This window comes from Pseudophryne corroboree, chromosome 1 (genome assembly GCF_028390025.1).
Source record: "Pseudophryne corroboree isolate aPseCor3 chromosome 1, aPseCor3.hap2, whole genome shotgun sequence".
In the NCBI taxonomy this organism is placed as follows: Eukaryota; Metazoa; Chordata; class Amphibia; order Anura; family Myobatrachidae; genus Pseudophryne; species Pseudophryne corroboree.
The window spans coordinates 189,233,917-189,254,940 of record NC_086444.1 but is presented as its reverse complement, the minus strand read 5'-3'; the positions used below and the strand labels follow the sequence as shown (position 1 = coordinate 189,254,940).

Below are 21,024 nucleotides of genomic sequence, written 5' to 3'. Positions count from 1 at the left end.
ATGTCCACCTTTGGTATTTCCCAACGGTTTACAATCATGTGGAAAAAACTTCCCGATGAAGTTTCCACTCTCCCGGGTGGAGGTCGTGCCTGCTGAGGAAGTCTGCTTCCCAGTTTCCATTCCCGGGATGAAACACTGCTGACAGTGCTATCACATGATTTTCCGCCCAGCGAAAAGTCCTTGCAGTTTTTGCCATTGCCCTCCTGCTTCTTGTGTCGCCCTGTCTGTTTACGTGGGCGACTGCCGTGATGTTTTTCCCACTGGATCAATACCGGCTGACCTTGAAGCAGAGGTCCTGCTAAGCTTAGAGCATTATAAATTTACCCTTAGCTCCAGTATATTTATGTGGAGAAAAGTCTCCAGACTTGATCACACTCCCTGGAAATTTTTTCCTTGTGTGACTGCTCCCCAGCCTCTCGGGCTGGGCTCCGTGGTCACCAGCATCCAATCCTGAATGCCGAATCTGCGGCCCTCTAGAAGATGAGCACTCTATAACCACCACAGGAGAGACACCCTTGTCCTTGGATATAGGGTTATCCGCTGATGCATCTGAAGATGCGATCCGGACCATTTGTCCAGCAGATCCCACTGAAAAGTTCTTGCGTGAAATCTGCCGAATGGAATTGCTTCGTAGGAAGCCACCATTTTTACCAGGACCCTTGTGCAATGATGCACTGTTTTTTAGGAGGTTCCTGACTAGCTCGGATAACTCCCTGGCTTTCTCTTCCGGGAGAAACACCTTTTTCTGGACTGTGTCCAGAATCATCCCTAGGCACAGCAGACGTGTCGTCGGGATCAGCTGCGATTTTGGAATATTTAGAATCCACCCGTGCTGTTGTAGCAGTATCCTAGATAGTGCTACTCCGACCTCCAACTGTTCCCTGGACTATGCCCTTATCAGGAGATCGTCCAAGTAAGGGATAATTAAGACGCCTTTTCTTCGAAGAAGAATCATCATTTCGGCCATTACCTTGGTAAAGACCCGGGGTGTCGTGGACAATCCAAACGGCAGCGTCTGAAACTGATAGTGACAGTTCTGCACCACGAACCTGAGGTACCCTTAGTGAGAAGGGCAAATTTGGGACATAGAGGTAAGCATCCCTGATGTCCCGGGACACTATATAGTCCCCTTCTTCCTGGTTCGTTATCACTGCTCTGAGTGACTCCATCTTGATTTGAACCTTTGTAAGTGTTCAAAAAAATTTTTAGAATAAGTCTCACCTAGCCTTCTGGCTTCAGTACCACAATATAGTGTGGAATAATACCCCTTTTCTTGTAGTAGGAGGGGTAATTTAATTATCACCTGCTGGGAATACAGCTTGTGAATTTTTTCCCATACTGCCTCCTTGTCGGAGGGAGACCTTGGTAAAGCAGACTTCAGGAGCCTGCGAAGGGGAAACGTCTCGACATTCCAATCTGTACCCCTGGGATACTACTTGTAGGATCCAGGGGTCCTGTACGGTCTCAGCGCCATGCTGAGAACTTGTCAGAAGCGGTGGAACGCTTCTGTTCCTGGGAATGGGCTGCCTGCTGCAGTCTTCTTCCCTTTCCTCTATCCCTGGGCAGATATGATCTTATAGGGACGAAAGGACTGAGGCTGAAAAGACGGTGTCTTTTTCTGCAGAGATGTGACTTAGGGTAAAAACGGTGGATTTTCCAGCAGTTGCCGTGGCCACCAGGTCCGATGGACCGACCCCAAATAACTCCTCTTCCTTTATACGGCAATACACCTTTGTGCCGTTTGGAATCTGCATCACCTGACCACTGTCGTGTCCATAACATCTTCTGGCAGTTATGGACATCGCATTTACTCTTGATGCCAGAGTGCAAATATCCCTCTGTGCATCTCGCATATATAGAAATGCATCCTTTAAATGCTCTATAGTCAATAAAATACTGTCCCTGTCAAGGGTATCAATATTTTTAGTCAGGGAATCCGACCAAGCCACCCCAGCTCTGCACATCCAGGCTGAGGCGATCGCTGGTCGCAGTATAACACCAGTATGTGTGTATATACTTTTTATGATATTTTCCAGCCTCCTGTCAGCTGGTCCTTGAGGACGGCCCTATCTATAGACGGTACCGCCACTTGTTTTGATAAGCGTGTGAGCGCCTTATCCACCCTAAGGGGTGTTTCCCAACGCGCCCTAACTTCTGGCGGGAAAGGGTATACCGCCCATAATTTTCTATCGGGGGGAACCCACGCATCATCACACACTATTTAATTTATCTGATTCAGGAAAAACTATGGTAGTTTTTTCACATCCCACATAATACCCTCTTTTGTGGTACTTGTAGTATCAGAAATATGTAACACCTCCTTCATTGCCTTTAACGTGTGGCCCTAATAAGGAATACGTTTGTTTATTCACCGTCGACACTGGATTCAGTGTCCCTGTCTGTGTCTGTGTCGACCGACTAAAGTAAACGGGCGTTTTAAAACCCCTGACGGTGTTTTTGAGACGTCTGGACCGGTACTAATTGTTTGTCGGTCGTCTCATGTCGTCAACCGACCTTGCAGCGTGTTGACATTATCACGTAATTCCCTAAATAAGCCTTCCATTCCGGTGTCGACTCCCTAGAGAGTGACATCACCATTACAGGCAATTGCTCCGCCTCCTCACCAACATCGTCCTCCTACATGTCGACACACACGTACCGACACACAGCACACACACAGGGAATGCTCTGATAGAGGACAGGACCCACTAGCCCTTTGGAGAGACAGAGGGAGAGTTTGCCAGCACACACCAAAAACGCTATAATTATATAGGGACAACCTTATATAAGTGTTTTCCCTTATAGCATCTTTTTTATATATTTCTAACGCCAAATTAGTGCCCCCCCTCTCTGTTTTAACCCTGTTTCTGTAGTGCAGTGCAGGGGAGAGCCTGGGAGCCTTCCCTCCAGCCTTTCTGTGAGGGAAAATGGCGGTGTGCCGAGGAGATAGGCCCCGCCCCTTTTTCGGCGGCCTCGTCTCCCGCTCTTAACGGATTCTGGCAGGGGTTAAATATCTCCATATAGCCTCCGGAGGCTATATGTGAGGTATTTTTAGCCAAAATAGGTATTCATTTGCCTCCCAGGGCGCCCCCCTCCCAGCGCCCTGCACCCTCAGTGACTGCCGTGTGAAGTGTGCTGAGAGGAAAATGGCGCACAGCTGCAGTGCTGTGCGCTACCTTTAGAAGACTGAGGAGTCTTCTGCCGCCGATTCTGGACCTCTTCTTACTTCAGCATCTGCAAGGGGGCCGGCGGCAAGGCTCCGGTGACCATCCAGGCTGTACCTGTGATCGTCCCTCTGGAGCTGATGTCCAGTAGCCAAGAAGCCAATCCATCCTGCACGCAGGTGAGTTCACTTCTTCTCCCCTAAGTCCCTCGTTGCAGTGATCCTGTTGCCAGCAGGACTCACTGTAAAAAAATAAAAAACCTAAGCTAAACTTTTCTAAGCAGCTCTTTAGGAGAGCCACCTAGATTGCACCCTTCTCGGCCGGGCACAAAAATCTAACTGGCTTGGAGGAGGGTCATAGGGGGAGGAGCCAGTGCACACCACCTGATCGGAAAGCTTTACTTTTGTGCCCTGTCTCCTGCGGAGCCGCTATTCCCCATGGTCCTTTCAGGAACCCCAGCATCCACTAGGACGATAGAGAAACTACTGGTAGTTTTCTCTCACCAAACATAATACCCTTTTATGTGGTACCTGGGGTATTATCATAAATGTGTAATACATTTTTCATTGCCTCAATCATGTAACGGGTGGACCTATTTGGAGGGTACACTAGTCTCATCGTCGTCGACACTGGAGTCGGTATCCGTGTCGACATCTGTTTCTGCCATCTGAGGTAGCGGGCGTTTTTAGAGCCCTCATGACATTTGAGACGCTGGAACAGGCACAAGCTGAGTAGCCGGCTGTTCTGTGTCGTCGACTTTTTGTGTAAGGAGTTGACACTTTCACGTAATCCTTCCATAAGTCCAACCACACCGGTGTCGATCCCGCAGGGGGTGACATCACATTTACAGGCATTCGCTCCGCCTCCACATCATTATCCTCCTCATACATGTCGACACAGCCGTACCGACACACAGCACACACACAGGGAATGCTCTGACAGAGGACAGGACCCCACAAAGCCCTTTGGGGAGACAGAGGGAGAGTATGCCAGCACACACCAGGGCGCTATATATCACAGGGATATCACATATAAGAGTGTTTTCCCTTATAGCTGCCTATATATATTGTATACTGCGCCTAAATTGTGCCCCCCCTCTCTTCTTAACCCTTTCTGTAGTATTGACTGCAGGGGAGAGCCAGGGAGCTTCCCTCCAACGGAGCTGTGAGGGAAAAATGGCGCCAGTGTGCTGAAGGGGATAGCTCCGCCCCTTTTTTGCAGACTTTCTCCCGCATTTTTATGGATTCTGGCAGGGGTTAAAAAGCACCTATATAGCCTCTGGGGCTATATATGGTGCCAGTTTGCCAGCCAAGGTGTCAGTATTGCTGCTCAGGGCGCCCCCCCCCAGCGCCCTGCACCCATCAGTGACCGAAGTGTGTGGTGTGCATGAGGAGCAATGGCGCACAGCTGCAGTGCGCTACCTTGGAGAAGACAGAAGTCTTCAGCCGCTGATTTTCCGGACCACCTTCTTGCTTCTGGCTCTGTAAGGGGGACGGCGGCGCGGCTCCGGGAACGGACGACGAGGTCGGGTCCTGTGTTCGATCCCTCTGGAGCTAATGGTGTCCAGTAGCCTAAGAAGCCCAAGCTACCACCACTTAGGTAGGTTCGCTTCTTCTCCCCTTAGTCCCTCGATGCAGTGAGCCTGTTGCCAGCAGGTCTCACTGAAAATAAAAAACCTAACAAACACTTTCTTCCTAGGAGCTCAGGAGAGCCCCTAGTGTGCATCCAGCTCAGCCGGGCACAGAAATCTAACTGGGGCTTGGAGGAGGGTCATAGGGGGAGGAGCCAGTGCACACCAGATAGACCTAAATCTTTCTTTAGATGTGCCCAGTCTCCTGCGGAGCCGTCTGTTCCCATGGTCCTTACGGAGTCCCCAGCATCCACTAGGACGTCAGAGAAATACGTATTAAGGTATATCTTGTGAAAATCCTATATGATCATAAAACCTGACGCACCAAGCCCCCTCAGGTTATAGAATATAGGGATAGCAAGTTGAGTGAGAGACACGAAATGGAAACCACTCAGCAAGCTAATGCACACACATAGTCACAGACAAACAATGCAGAGATTATTACTAACAATAATACTGCACTGGACCAGCTTATATATAGCTATGTAGTCAATAGATATAACACTGCACAGTAAGAACTGGATGTATATCACAGGGTACTTGTACCAGAGAACCCTGACTAATGCACTCTCTTAACTAACAATGTCTAAGTGACATGTAGAATACTTAAGTGTCATGTAAAGTCACAGCGCTGACAACCAGGCGGCTTTACACAGGAGGATTTGCCCAAGCAGTTCCAGGAACAGTGTAGCTGAGAGAAATGGCGCCCAAACACTGACAGGGAGTGAGGGAGAGACAGATATGCAGCTCCAGGGCGGGAACATTTGCTGGAAATGGCGCCCTGAGGCTGGGGGAGGGGCTCCAGGTCTAAGCCTTATCCCCTCTGCTGGCAAAACCACCAGGTACTGCGGGCTACACATAAAAAGGGTTTAAGGGAAAACCTGACCTGCACCCATGCCCTGGTGATCTAGTGGGATCGACTGTACTGCCAGTGTCCACCGGCCGCGCCGGATCGCGAAAAAAGCACGGGTCCCACGAGCGGGACCCACTCACCACCTCCCGAAGCACGGGCACGCGATCCCGGAGAACCCCCATCGTGTGTGCCTGACCAGAAGAAAACCGGAGCCTCCTGCTGTAGTTACCCGGCAACCAGGGCTCGGGAGTGTACAGCTCCGCTGGGGAGAGATGGAGCTGCAGCAGTGAATGTCACTAGACATATACATACTGCTACAGCCCTTGAAGTCTTCACTTTTCTTCAAAAAGCTCTTCTTAGGGCTGCCCAGAGCAGCCCCTCTGTTATGTGCCTGCTATCTGCGGCACCAACTACAAAACTGAGCTCCTGTGCAGGGAGGCGGGGTTATAGAGGAGGCGGCGCTATGCATTCTGGGAACAGTCAAAGCTTTTGAGCCTGTTGGTGCCTCGGATCAAGATCCTACTCTACACCCCTATTGTCTTTCCTTGTGGAGCCCAGTGTACCCCGCAGCAGAAATATATGAAGATCTTTGAAAGCATTTTCTTATCCATGGAGTCTCTAGGAGGACTTCCATACTTTAATCTGTATTGTAGTTCTAATTGAAATGATAGCTATGACTGCATTTACTTTTGGAACTAACTGAATTTCATCAAATGGCTATAACATAATGGGCCCTACACACTTTGCGATCCACCGCCGAGCTGGCCGACCCGGCGGCGCGGGGGCAGTGAAGTTTCTTCACTCCCCCCGTCACCAGGCTCCATAGCAGTGCAGGCAAATATGGACGCGATTGTCCATATTTGCCTTGTCGAAGTCAGAAATATTACATACACACACAACATACAAACGCCAAACAGAGGTCTCTGTTCGTGCGCATACGCGCAGCGTGCACAGGATATACGTTAGCATACGCATTCACACAAACAAGCCACAAAGATATATTCAACACATACTTCATACAACACATAAATTACACATATACAAAACATGTCAAGCACCAGACATTATAATGTATTTATATAATAGAGTGTAACATCAGATATATATGTATTATTGGAACGGAACAAGTTAATTATATCATGCTTAGTATCAAAATGATCAGGAGAATGTGTGGATCAACTTGATAGCTATGGGTGAATTAAAGCCCATTGCAATGATTAGCTATGATTAAATGTATGAATATGAAGCCACATTCTAAGTGAACAAAAGACTTCCTGAAGACTTGAAACTAGCTTCACAGCATGGCCCTGGGGGCAGACACATGTGCCAGCAACATAGGACAAAAGCCCTCACACTGACCTATGAGCCGTTGAGTTCTTGGGAGGTCTGGCCTCTGGACCAATGGAAGGAGACCGAAACCAACAGACTGTTAACTCCCACTGTTTTGATATAGGCAGTTTTCTAAGATATAGTTAGTTGCTTGCTGAGAGGGAGAGATGGAGACGACTGTGCACTGAGCAACAGGGTGAAGTATGCTGGCTGTAACTGATTCTAATGTAACTGCAACTGCTTCTTTATAACTAACTCTCTAACCATATTTATATATATTATAACTGAATGATATACTGTACATATGTTATTTTGTATGCATACCCTTTTAATATGAAATACATATATATCTGAGCGATGGACCTCAGTATACCATGTGTGTGACTGCTTGCTTTCTCTTAAGGGACCTAGTGTTGCGACATACAGCGCACTTTTATCGTATAATAAGATGCGCCTTGGGTCCGCAGTATATATTAACGGTGGCATTTAAATGTTTATTAGAAATAACTGGAAATTCACAGCCTGCATGCACAAGCGACGGGGCACCAGCAATGAACGAGCGCGGGGCCGTGCATCGTTCATCGCTGGTGTCTACACACTGAAAGATATGAACGGTATCTTATTCATTAATGAACGAGATCGTTCATATCTTTCAGTATTATCGCCCAGTGTGTAGGGCCCATAAGACTAAGGTTTATCCAACAATATCCCATTCATTATGGATGAAATGCTTTACCACCTGCTATGGAAAGAAAACGCTGTTTTGTGTCAGTCCTCAAAACATTTGTGCCGAAATAGATAATATAAATCTGTAAATGGCTGAAGAGATAAGAAGTTTGCACATTAACCGGACCAATAGCAGTCTTCTACTATCCCCAAAGAATGAGAACATGCATCTTCTACACCCATACTAGTTCTTTTAAGATTTCTTCCTTGGCAACAAAGGCTTCTTTCATCCTTGCAAAACATTCCTTAAATTGTTCTAGAGGCTGACTTATTTCTCATTCTTGGAATTGCAGGTTACAAAGAAAAAAACAAAACCTTAAGTCTGACCAAGAAAACTTCCATCACAAGCCACACATTTTATTTTAAGTGACAAGGGAACGTGGCGGTATTTGTTTTTTCCCGAGCTGATCGTGGAAACAGGCGAGTTTAGCAGTTTTACGCTACTAGAGCTGGACGCGACACAAAAAGTGCAGTTTGGCGGGTCACTTCACACATTTCTGCTCCCTAGCATGGAGTGCTGTGAGCAGAAATGTCAGCACTGGCAGCTGTTCCCGCCCAAACTGGGCAACAATTGAATTACTCTTTCAGGCGCCATCTAGTGTCACAGCTGGGGTGAAAAAATAGGATTTTAATTACCTACCATACTGAAGATACTATGAGCGGGAGCAGCTGCAGTAGTTAATAATCCTATTTGCTTTATGCTTAATATATAAACATATGGGTTCATGTGAATAGAGATCCTAATAAGGATACTGTTAACTGCGTAATATTAGCAGTAGAAAGCATTAATTTGACTACAAAGGCACCTACTGCAACTGCCCGTCTTGCTGTAAACCACATGTGACTGTTAGGAATAAGAAATCAATAACGGCACTGCCAATTTCATGGCAGCAGCTATAGGAATTAAGAACTCTCCTTGCTGATATCCCACTGACGTGTTGTACTAAATAAGAACCATTAGAGTGGATACCTAATGGTATATTAAATATGCTTACTCAGCTTCATAACATATGAGGTTACCATATATGAAATAACCGTTATGATACTCTGAATTATGCGGTGCAGCTGCAGTGATTAATAATCCTATATGTCTAATGCTAAATGCATATATGGGTTCATTTAAATAGAGATCTCAATAATAACACTGTGAACTGCGCAATACTAGCAATAGAAAGTAATAATTTGACTACAGAGGCACCACTTATAACTGCAGACTGCACATTGACACGTATATACTGTGCATACTATATTAAGTGTGGCACTATATGATCATACAGGTGCTCCTGTTAGCCCCAATTACTGAATTAATTGACCATACCTAGGTTCTTTTGAGCTGCAGATCTTGTGGAAAACATAATATGGTGGTCTAACAACTTGTGATATTATATCAATAGTATCATTCAGCAGATTCACAGTCTATATTGCCAGTACTTTCTAGGCAACTGTGCCGATATAACACAAGATGTGGGCAGTGTAAGAATTCCAGTTGTCACATTAAAAGATTTGGATCTCACCTCATATATAATTGTTGTACAATAATAAAGTACATAATAAATTATTTTCAGTAATTTAACCATGCAGGCATAATATACAATATCCCAAGGGTAGGATCTTATGGAATCCCCAATAATTATTTAAACACAGCATTTATTTTCTGCTACAGTTATCTATAAATTTATGTATACTTATCAATGAATCTTATTGGATTCAATTACCCACAGATCTCCTAGTGAGGACGTTTGTTTTAAGTATAACATAGCAGGAATTAGTACGGTCCACGCATATTAGGATTACCTTACAATACAAATACAAAATGCACTCGACACACCAGCTTTGTTTTTAATCTTTATTCACTTATTTTCATTCTTTTTCACCTTCCTTACTATCTTTTATTACTTCGCTTGATTCTTAACAAAGGACAATACTAGTCTGAAAAAATTATTTCAATTATATATATATATATATACAATAAACATTGAATGTGGCATTTTTGCCTATATGTGCGAACAATATAGGGATTTTAACGAATTATCAATAAAGAAATTAATTTTAATACAGTAGATATTGGGTTGTGTGCACCGCACAAATAACTGATTTCTTTTTTCTTTCCCCTCCCTTTGGGGATTTGACTTTAGACTCAAAGCTTTGACTGTTCCCAGAATGCACAGCGCCGCCTCCTATATCACCCCGCCTCCCAGCACAGGAGCTCAGTTTTAGTTAACCAGCCCAATGCAGTAGCAGGAAAAGAGACAACGGTTAGTAGCCACATACACCACACTCTCACGACAGGAGAAGCGTCAGCGGCTAATGCCATACCAACCCAAAGAAGCTAAGTGCGTCAGGGTGGGCGCCTTGTGGAGCCCAGTGTACCTCGCAGAAAGAGTTTTAACAAAGGTAAGTTCTTACCATAAAACTCGTTTTCTGCTGTGGGGTACACTGGGCTCCACAAGTCTGGACAATGGGGATGTCCTAAAGCAGTTCCTTATGGGAGTGGACGCACTGTAGCAGGCACAAGAATCCGGCGTCCAAAGGAAGCATCCTGGGAAGTGGCAGTATTGAAGGCATAGAACCTTATGAATGTGTTTACAGAAGACCACGTAGCCGCCTTGCACAATTGTTCAAGGGTCGCGCCACGTTGGGCCGCCCAAGAAGGTCCAACAGACAGAGTAGAATGGGCCGTAATGTGAAAAGGAGCCGACAGACCAGCCTTCACATAAGCATGTGCAATCACCATTCTAATCCATCTGGCCAGGGTCTGCTTGTGAGCAGGCCAGCCACGTTTGTGAAATCCAAACAAAACAAAGAGAATCAGATTTCCTAATAGAAGCAGTTCTCTTCACATAGATACGGAGAGCCCGTACCACATCCAAAGACCGCTCTTTGGGAGACAAAATCAGGAGACACAAAGGCCGGTACCACAATCTCCTGATTAAGGTGGAACGAAGAAACCACCTCAGGTAAATATCCGGGACGAGTCCTAAGAACCTCCCGGTCACGGTGAAAAATCAGATATGGGGAACTACAAGACAAGGCACCCAGATCCGACACTCTTCTAGCAGAGGCAATAGCCAGCAAGAACACCACCTTAAGGGAAAGCCACTTAAGGTCAGCTGAACCCAGGGGTTCAAATGGAGTTTCCTGCAACGCCTCCAAAACCACCGACAAGTCCCAGGGAGCCACAGGCGGGACATAGGGAGGCTGGATACGCAACACACCCTGAGTGAAAGTATGAACATCAGGAAAAGTCGCGATTTTTCTCTGAAACCACACCGACAAGGCAGAAATATGAACCTTGAGGGAGGCCAGACGCAGGCCTAAGTCCAGGCCCTGCTGAAGAAAAGCCAAAAGCTTGGCTGTACTAAACTTGGAAGCGTCATAATTGTTAGATGCGCACCAAACAAAGTAGGAATGCCAGACCTTATGGTAAATCCAAGCAGAGGCCGGTTTCCGGGCCCGCAACATAGTTTTAATGACCTCTTCAGAAAAACCCTTAGCCCTCAAGACGGAAGCTTCAAGAGCAACGCCGTCAAAGACAGCCGGGCTAGGTCCTGGTAGACACAGGGGCCCTGAACAAGGAGGTCTGGGCGTTGTGGAAGTAGAATTGGACGCTCTGACGATAGGCCTTGCACAATGGGGAGAGGAAAGAAGGCTCTTGTGTGGGCGCACTCTTGTGAAGAAAAATATATATTTTTGATAAGATAATTAGGATGAGATGTTAAAACATAACTTTTATTAGCTTTTATTACACAAAAGGTTATTACCGGAAAACTATCCTTCAAAATGCAACATAGAAAGCATCTTGGTAAAATAAAATGTTCTGGTCTCTTATTAGTAAAGAGTGTGTGAAAGGGTGGTAGACATTAGTTGGTCATACCCCCATTCCCCTTGACCAGTACAGACTTGCTGTATTAATGGAACCACAGGGTGGTCGACACAAATTTAATGGCTATGCTCTGATGGCTTGTAGGAAATAAGAGAAATGATCAGAAGTCACTCCTCTCGATATATTACAAGAAAGAAGACGACATGCACCTGTCTAAATTCAGGAATGATAACGGTAAAGGCAGGTATGGTACCTCACGTAGATGGTGCCTGTGAACGACAGGTCTGGAGGTTGTTGGATAGAAAAAAAAAAAAAGAGTGGTGATGCTGCTGTTGGTGTTACTGCCACATAAGTGAGGAAAATCCTGCTCTACAACACCAGGTATTCACAGGTGGTCTCCCTTCCTGGTACTGACCTGGCCCAACGCTGTTTAGCTTCCAAGATCAGACGAGATCGGGCGCTTGCAGCGTGGTATGGTAGTAGAGAATTTTATGTGAGCACCAATGAGAGTGCACCTAGATATGAATAATGAAAATTGAGACCGACAAAAAAGAGGTAGATAAAAGATCGTGTAAATGGGTGGATCTGCTTTTCACGTTAGACCCGATCCAAAATTCCCACTCACGTGGTGCAGTGTACCGGGAATCGTGAATGAGAGTCCACGAAAAAAGTGGTGATCTATCTAAAATAGAATTTGTGAGAGTTACTACTGGAAATCACAGACAGAGAAATTCCTGGCTGCTGGTATATTGAGATTTATCCATACAGATAGCGGTATATAAGAAAAAATGCTGCTGAAACCAGGTGAATAAGTGGTCATGCAGTTTTTAGTAAAAACTCCAGATGGAGTTTGACATTTGTTAAATTGTATGGAGAGGTGTTAAATTCACCGCAGCTGCACCAAAATATATCTGTTGAATAAATGTATCATAGGATATTTGCCTTACAGCCCAAGCTGGGATATACAATGCTATAATAGGTATAAGTTAATTCTATGCATGCATCAATTGCTGTGAGAAGGCAAAAATAGAAATAGATGGAAACCAACACATTCGTGAATGTAACAGATATATGAGTCACATGTATGAGCAGGTAACACTTTAAAGAAATAAGCTGATTTCCAATAGTGTGCTAGATGCTGAATAAATGCTGATGCAGACCTCTGATCAGTCACCCCTATGCTGTACACTCAATACAAAATAATTAAGGCAGTGCTGCTAAGAATTGCAATAGGAGTTGCTATCCGTGGTATGCAGCCACTGGATAGAGGGGCTTACGATTTCACCAGAGTTATGAAGAAGCCAAGAGAGCAAGAAAGGTAAGTATGGCTGGATGCCAAAATGCGGTAGTGTCGACGGGACCCCTGTTCCTGGATGCGGAAGACGCGTTTCGCCCTAGGGCTTGTTCACTTCCGGGTTGACGGAACCCGGAAGTGAACAAGCCCTAGGGCGAAACGCGTCTTCCGCATCCAGGAACAGGGGTCCCGTCGACACTACCGCATTTTGGCATCCAGCCATACTTACCTTTCTTGCTCTCTTGGCTTCTTCATAACTCTGGTGAAATCGTAAGCCCCTCTATCCAGTGGCTGCATACCACGGATAGCAACTCCTATTGCAATTCTTAGCAGCACTGCCTTAATTATTTTGTATTGAGTGTACAGCATAGGGGTGACTGATCAGAGGTCTGCATCAGCATTTATTCAGCATCTAGCACACTATTGGAAATCAGCTTATTTCTTTAAAGTGTTACCTGCTCATACATGTGACTCATATATCTGTTACATTCACGAATGTGTTGGTTTCCATCTATTTCTATTTTTGCCTTCTCACAGCAATTGATGCATGCATAGAATTAACTTATACCTATTATAGCATTGTATATCCCAGCTTGGGCTGTAAGGCAAATATCCTATGATACATTTATTCAACAGATATATTTTGGTGCAGCTGCGGTGAATTTAACACCTCTCCATACAATTTAACAAATGTCAAACTCCATCTGGAGTTTTTACTAAAAACTGCATGACCACTTATTCACCTGGTTTCAGCAGCATTTTTTCTTATATACCGCTATCTGTATGGATAAATCTCAATATACCAGCAGCCAGGAATTTCTCTGTCTGTGATTTCCAGTAGTAACTCTCACAAATTCTATTTTAGATAGATCACCACTTTTTTCGTGGACTCTCATTCACGATTCCCGGTACACTGCACCACGTGAGTGGGAATTTTGGATCGGGTCTAACGTGAAAAGCAGATCCACCCATTTACACGATCTTTTATCTACCTCTTTTTTGTCGGTCTCAATTTTCATTATTCATATCTAGGTGCACTCTCATTGGTGCTCACATAAAATTCTCTACTACCATACCACGCTGCAAGCGCCCGATCTCGTCTGATCTTGGAAGCTAAACAGCGTTGGGCCAGGTCAGTACCAGGAAGGGAGACCACCTGTGAATACCTGGTGTTGTAGAGCAGGATTTTCCTCACTTATGTGGCAGTAACACCAACAGCAGCATCACCACTCTTTTTTTTCTATCCAACAACCTCCAGACCTGTCGTTCACAGGCACCATCTACGTGAGGTACCATACCTGCCTTTACCGTTATCATTCCTGAATTTAGACAGGTGCATGTCGTCTTCTTTCTTGTAATATATCGAGAGGAGTGACTTCTGATCATTTCTCTTATTTCCTACAAGCCATCAGAGCATAGCCATTAAATTTGTGTCGACCACCCTGTGGTTCCATTAATACAGCAAGTCTGTACTGGTCAAGGGGAATGGGGGTATGACCAACTAATGTCTACCACCCTTTCACACACTCTTTACTAATAAGAGACCAGAACATTTTATTTTACCAAGATGCTTTCTATGTTGCATTTTGAAGGATAGTTTTCCGGTAATAACCTTTTGTGTAATAAAAGCTAATAAAAGTTATGTTTTAACATCTCATCCTAATTATCTTATCAAAAATATATATTTTTCTTCACAAGAGTGCGCCCACACAAGAGCCTTCTTTCCTCTCCCCATTGTATTAAAGTTCGCATACTTTCTGGCTCTGGGTGCACCACCAAGTAGGACAAAATTATCATCTATACGTGTATTGCATACAATATTGGAAGGGCTAACTTTTCGCCCCTTCTTTTCCCCTATTTTCTTAGGGTAATCTATTGTCCAAATTTGGTTTTCTCTTCTACATTGTTAGTATTTTTCCCGATTAGTCTATCCGGTGCCGGATCGCCCCAGGTTTCTGGATAGGCCTTGCACGTCTGAGAATCAGTGCTGCCTGGGCCACGCTGGAGATATGAGAAGCAGAATTCCTTTTTCATGCTTGAACTTCCGATTACCCTGGCAAGGAGTGACACCGGAGGGAACACGTACGGCAGCCGAAACCTCCACGGCACCGCCAGCGCATCCACGAATGCTGCTTGAGGATCCCTTGTCCTTGCTCCGAAGACCGGAACCTTGTGATTGTGTCGAGTCGCCATCAGATCCACATCTGGAAGACCCCACCTTTCCATGAGGAGTTGAAACACTTCTGGATGGAGGCCCTACTCGCCAGCATGCACGTCCTGACGACTGAGAAAGTCCGCTTCCCAATTCAGGACTCCCGGAATGAATATCGCCGATATTGCCGGTAGATGGCGTTCTGCCCAACGTAGAATCCGTGAGGCTTCCTTCAATGCCAAACGGCTTCGAGTGCCGCCTTGATGATTTATGTAAGCCACCGTTGTGGCGTTGTCCGACTGTACTTGAACAGGACGGTTCTGAATCAAATGCTGGGCTAGGTCCAATTGAAGACCGCCCGCAACTCCAAAATGTTGATCGAGAGGAAAGATTCCTCCTTGGTCCACCGACCCTGCAAGGAGTGCTGCTCCAGCACCGCGCCCCAACCTCAGACTGGCATCTGTTGTCAACAAGACCCAGTTGGATATCCAGAAGGGACGGCCCCTGCACAATCATTGGTCCTGGAGCCACCAGAGCAGCGATAGATGGACCTCCGGAGTCAAGAAGATCATTTGAGACCTGATCCGGTGAGGCAGGCCGTCCCACTTGGCTAGAATCAGCTTCTGGAGAGGGCGAGAATGGAACAGAGCATACTCCACCATGTCGAATGCTGACACCATGATGCCCAGCACCTGCATCGCCGAATGTATCGACATTTGCGGACGAGAAAGGAAGCAACGAATCCTGTCCTGAAGCTTCAGGACTTTCTCCTGAGACAAGAACAACCTCTGGTTGTGAGTGTCCAACAGCGCTCCCAGGTGCACCATGCTTTGAGCAGGGACCAGGGAGGATTTCTTCCAGTTGATGAGCCACCCGTGGGCTTGTAGAAACCGGACCGTCATATCCAGAGGACGCAGTTGAAGATCTGGGGAATTTGCCAGGATTAACAAGTCGTCCAGATACGGCAGTAACCTGACCCCTTGGCGGCAGAGTACCACCGTCATCACCGCCATAACTTTGGTGAAGACTCGCGGAGCCGTTGCTAAACCAAAAGGTAACGCCCGAAACTGGTTATGAAGGTTGCCAATAGCGACCCTCAGGTATTGTTGATGTGACACTGCTAAAGGAATATGCAGGTAAGCATCCTGTATGTCCAGGGAAAACATGTTGTCCCCAGGTTCCAAGGCCAGAACTATAGAGCGAAGGGTTTCCATACAGAACTTGGAAACCTTCACAAACCTGTTCAGTGCCTTGAGGTTGAGAATGGGCTGGGAGGACCAATTCGGTTTCGGGACTAGAAACAGCGGAGAATAGTATCCCCGGCCTCTCTGAGCAAGAGGCACCTGTACTACGACTCCTGTATCCAGGAGGGTCTGTACCACCGAATGCAGAGTGTTTGCCTTTGTCTGGTCCAACGGGACATCTGTCTGGCAAAATCGATGAGGGGTTCAGTTTTTGAAGGCTATGGCGTAACCTCGAGTGACAACTTCCCGTACCCAGGCATCTGAAGTGGTCTTCAACCATTCCTGGGTATACCCTAGAAGCCGGCCCCCACCCTGGGATCCCCCCCAGGGGGAGGCCCGCCCCGTCATGCGGCAGGCTTAGCGGTCTTGGCAGCTGGCTGACGGGCAGCCCAGGCTCTTTTGGGCTTCGGCTTACCAGGTTTGGAAGTGCGGGCCTGCTTATGGTACGCCTGACCTTTTGCTTTACCTGAAGGATGAAAGGGGCGAAAAGGAAGTACCTTTAGCCTTCGACACAGAAGGAGCGGTATTAGGCAGACAGGCAGTTTTGGCAGTAGCCAAGTCAGCCACTATCTTATTTAAGTCCTCCCCAAACAGAATATCTCCCTTGAAAGGGAGTACCTCCAGGGTTTTTCTAGAGTCTCAGTCACAATATCCGGCGAGCCAGGACTGACGTAGTAGAGGCCTTGGCTGCTCGGATACGGTCATCAGAAGCCGCCTCTTTAATATATCGAGAAGCTGTGACAATATATGACAAGCATTGTTTAGCATGGTCAGAGGAGATTTCAGCTTCTAACTCCAAGGCCCATGCTTCAATAGCCTCAGCAGCCCATGTAGCTGCAATAGTGGGCCTTTGTGCAGCACCCATGAGGGTGTAAATCGCTTTTAGACAACCCTCCACACGTTTATCTGTAGGCTCCTTCAGAGACGTGACGGTAGTGACAAGCAGAGCTGAGGAAACCACCATCCTAGCCACATGTGAGTCCACTGGAGGAGGTGTTTCCCAATTCTTAGACAGCTCTGGCGCGAGGGGATAGCGAGCCAGCATCTTCTTTTGAGGCACAAACTTCGTACCCGGGTTTTCCCAGGGTTCCCGACGTATATCCACTAGGTTATCAGAGTGAGGTAAAACTTGTTTAACCACCTTCTGACGCTTGAACCTATCTGGTTTCTTAGGAGGGACGGATGGCTCGGGATCATCCGTAATCTGCAGAATTAACTTAATAGCCTCCAAAAGGTAAGGAACATCCACATGTGAACTACCCTCCCCATCAGCCGTATCCGAGTCAGAACCTGTGGGGTCAGTGTAAGTGCCGTCCTCATCAGACGAGGTGTCAGTGACAGCAGTGGATTGTGAGGAGAAGAGCGCTCGCTTAGAAGTCCTCTTGGACTTAGGCGAGCGTTGGTCAGACTTCTTTAATTGAGCAGATAAATCGTCCGCCCACGGCGGGTTAGCTGCAGGGACCACATACGGTTGTACCGGCATTGGGGGTTCCATAGGGCGTGTTAGTTTATGAACTAGCGTAGGCAGAAGCGTGGAAAAAGCGGCCCACGGTGGGTCAGTATGTGCCTCTGTTGCCATAGTCCCACTGGGGGCAAGGAGCCCCCAGAACCAGAGCCCACAGCTGCTATACTCTCTTCATATGTGCCTGTGGCTTCAGCAACACCAGCAGTGTGTTCTGCCCCAGAACAGTTACCCTCAGAAGCAGACATGATATAATTTGCAGTATGAGGCAACAGTACAATTAGCAGCACTATATCCCAAACCCAAATCCCTGCGCAGTGTAGTCAGCACTAGCAGAGATAAAGGAGAGATATGGTGACTAGATCACAAAGAAAAATACGTAATACAGTATATCTTTGTGAAAATCCTATATTAGATAACACCTGACGCACCAAGCCCCCTCAGGTTATGAAATATAGGGATAGCAAGTTGAGTGAAAGACACGAAATGGACACCACTCAGCTATCAAATGCACACACAGAAAGTCACAGTTTGTACAATGCAGAGGTTAGGAGGCGGCGCTGTGCATTCTGGGAACAGTCAAAGCTTTGAGTCTGTTGGTGCCTCGGATCAAGATCCTACTCTACACCCCATTGTCCAGACTTGTGGAGCCCAGTGTACCCCGCAGCAGAAATTGATTTGAAAGTTTCTATTATCAGAGTTAACATAGTCAACTGCCAAATGCATTGTCAGAAATATACATAAAGGTTAAGACAGCACATGAAATTATTGTTTTAAAGCAAACACTTACAAGGCATGTTTTGTCTTGTACATGATTGCCGCTTTAAAAGAACGTACGCGTTCGGCCGGGAACCTGTACCTCCGGACAACCTGGTCTTCATTACATCTGGCCTGTTGTGTTTTATCTGTACTACAATGCAAAGTAATGTAATAACATTCAAGTTCCTTTTTTCAGTGTAAAATGAAGACTGAAAACCATGTTTGGTTAAAAGGAAATTGAAATCCGCTTTGCTAACTACAAGTCGTCAAACAAATAATGCTGTTAGGGGTCTATTTATTAAGCCTTAGATGGAGACAAAGTGCACGGAAATAAAACACCATCCAATCAGCTCCTGTCATTTTTCAAACCCAGCCTGTGACATGGCAGTTAGGAGCTGATTGGCTGATACTTTATCTCCGTCCACTTTATCTCCATTCAAGGCTTAGTAAATAGACCCCTTTATCTCTTTTGTACTTAAAAAGTAGATGCCTGCGATGTTAAAGAATGGGGGGAATTCAATTGTTTTGTGGTCGCCGATAGGAGCAATTACATTTTTCTCCCAGGAGGGAATACAATTGGGGTGCAAGGTTTAAGGAGGTAGAAAACCTTGCGTACCTCGCACCCACTTTTGGATTACTGCTGGTACGCACGATCCCGATACCAACGAATTCAAATTTTTTAAAGTGGTCGCAGGGTTTAACAGCACTACAAACCCCACAGCGCATATAAAAAAAAATAAAATAAGAATTTACTTACCGATAATTCTATTTCTCGTAGTCCGTAGTGGATGCTGGGAACTCCGTAAGGACCATGGGGAATAGCGGCTCCGCAGGAGACTGTGCACAAAAGAAAAGCTTTAGGACTACCTGGTGTGCACTGGCTCCTCCCCCTATGACCCTCCTCCAAGCCTCAGTTAGGATACTGTGCCCGGACGAGCGTACACAATAAGGAAGGATTTATGAATCCCGGGTAAAACTCATACCAGCCACACCAATCACACCGTACAACTTGTGATCTGAACCCAGTTAACAGCATGATAACAGAGGAGCCTCTGGATAGATGGCTCACAACAACAATAACCCGATTTAGTTAACAATAACTATGTACAAGTATTGCAGATAATCCGCACTTGGGATGGGCGCCCAGCATCCACTACGGACTACGAGAAATAGAATTATCGGTAAGTAAATTCTTATTTTCTCTGACGTCCTAGTGGATGCTGGGAACTCCGTAAGGACCATGGGGATTATACCAAAGCTCCCAAACGGGCGGGAGAGTGCGGATGACTCTGCAGCACCGAATGAGAGAACTCAAGGTCCTCCTCAGCCAGGGTATCAAATTTGTAGAATTTAGCAAACGTGTTTGCCCCTGACCAAGTAGCTGCTCGGCAAAGTTGTAAAACCGAGACCCCTCGGGCAGCCGCCCAAGATGAGCCCACCATCCTCGTGGAATGGGCTTTTACAGATTTTGGCTGTGGCAGGCCTGCCACCGAATGTGCAAGCTGAATTGTACTACAAATCCAGCGAGCAATAGTCTGCTTAGAAGCAGGAGCACCCAGCTTGTTGGGTGCGTACAGGATAAACAGAGTCAGATTTTCTGACTCCAGCCGTCCTGGAAACATATATTTTCAGGGCCCTGACAACGTCCAGCAACTTGGAGTCCTCCAAGTCCCTAGTAGCCGCAGGTACCACAATAGGCTGGTTCAAGTGAAACGCTGAAACCACCTTAGGGAGAAATTGAGGACGAGTCCTCAATTCTGCCCTGTCCGTATGAAAAATCAGGTAAGGGCTTTTACAGGATAAAGCCGCCAATTCTGACACACGCCTGGCCGAAGCCAGGGCCAACAGCATGACCACTTTCCATGTGAGATATTTTAAGTCCACAGTGTTGAGTGGTTCAAACCAATGTGATTTTAGGAAACCCAAAACAACATTCAGATCCCAGGGTGCCACTGGAGGCACAAAAGGAGGCTGTATATGTAGCACTCCCTTAACAAACGTCTGGACTTCAGGCACTGAAGCCAGTTCTCTTTGAAAGAAAATCGACAGGGCCGAAATCTGGACCTTAATGGATCCTAATTTTAGGCCCATATACACTCCTGCTTGCAGGAAATGCAGGAATCGACCCAGTTGAAATTCCTCCGTCGGGGCCTTTTTGGCCTCGCACCACGCAACATATTTCCGCCAGATGCGGTGATAATGCTTTGCGGTTACATCCTTTCTGGCTTTTATCAAAGTAGGGATGACTTCGTCTGGAATGCCTTTTTCCTTTAGGATCCGGCGTTCAACCGCCATGCCGTCAAACGCAGCCGCGGTAAGTCTTGGAACAGACAGGGTCCCTGCTGGAGCAGGTCCCTTCTCAGAGGTAGAGGCCACGGGTCCTCTGTGAGCATTTCTTGAAGTTCCGGGTACCAAGTCCTTCTTGGCCAATCCGGAGCCACGAGAATAGTTCTTACTCCTCCCCGCCGTATAATTCTCAGCACCTTGGGTATGAGAGGCAGAGGAGGGAACACATACACTGACTGGTACACCCACGGTGTTACCAGAGCGTCCACAGCTATTGCTTGAGGGTCCCTTGACCTGGCGCA

At 46.4% G+C, this 21,024-nt stretch overlaps 1 protein-coding gene and 2 non-coding genes across 7 annotated transcripts in view; 1 reads left to right on the top strand and 2 right to left on the bottom strand.

Annotated features, from left to right (window-relative positions):
• The window catches only part of RASA1 (RAS p21 protein activator 1), a 421,336-nt gene that overhangs the window by 380,163 nt on the left and 20,149 nt on the right, over nucleotides 1-21,024 (bottom strand). The window lies entirely within an intron of this gene.
• On the bottom strand, nucleotides 11,892-12,010 carry LOC134933295 (5S ribosomal RNA). The gene has a single exon (XR_010179670.1). It is a non-coding gene; the product is annotated as a 5S ribosomal RNA (ribosomal RNA).
• LOC134933243 (5S ribosomal RNA) lies at nucleotides 13,882-14,000 on the top strand. Its single transcript, XR_010179651.1, has one exon. It is a non-coding gene; the product is annotated as a 5S ribosomal RNA (ribosomal RNA).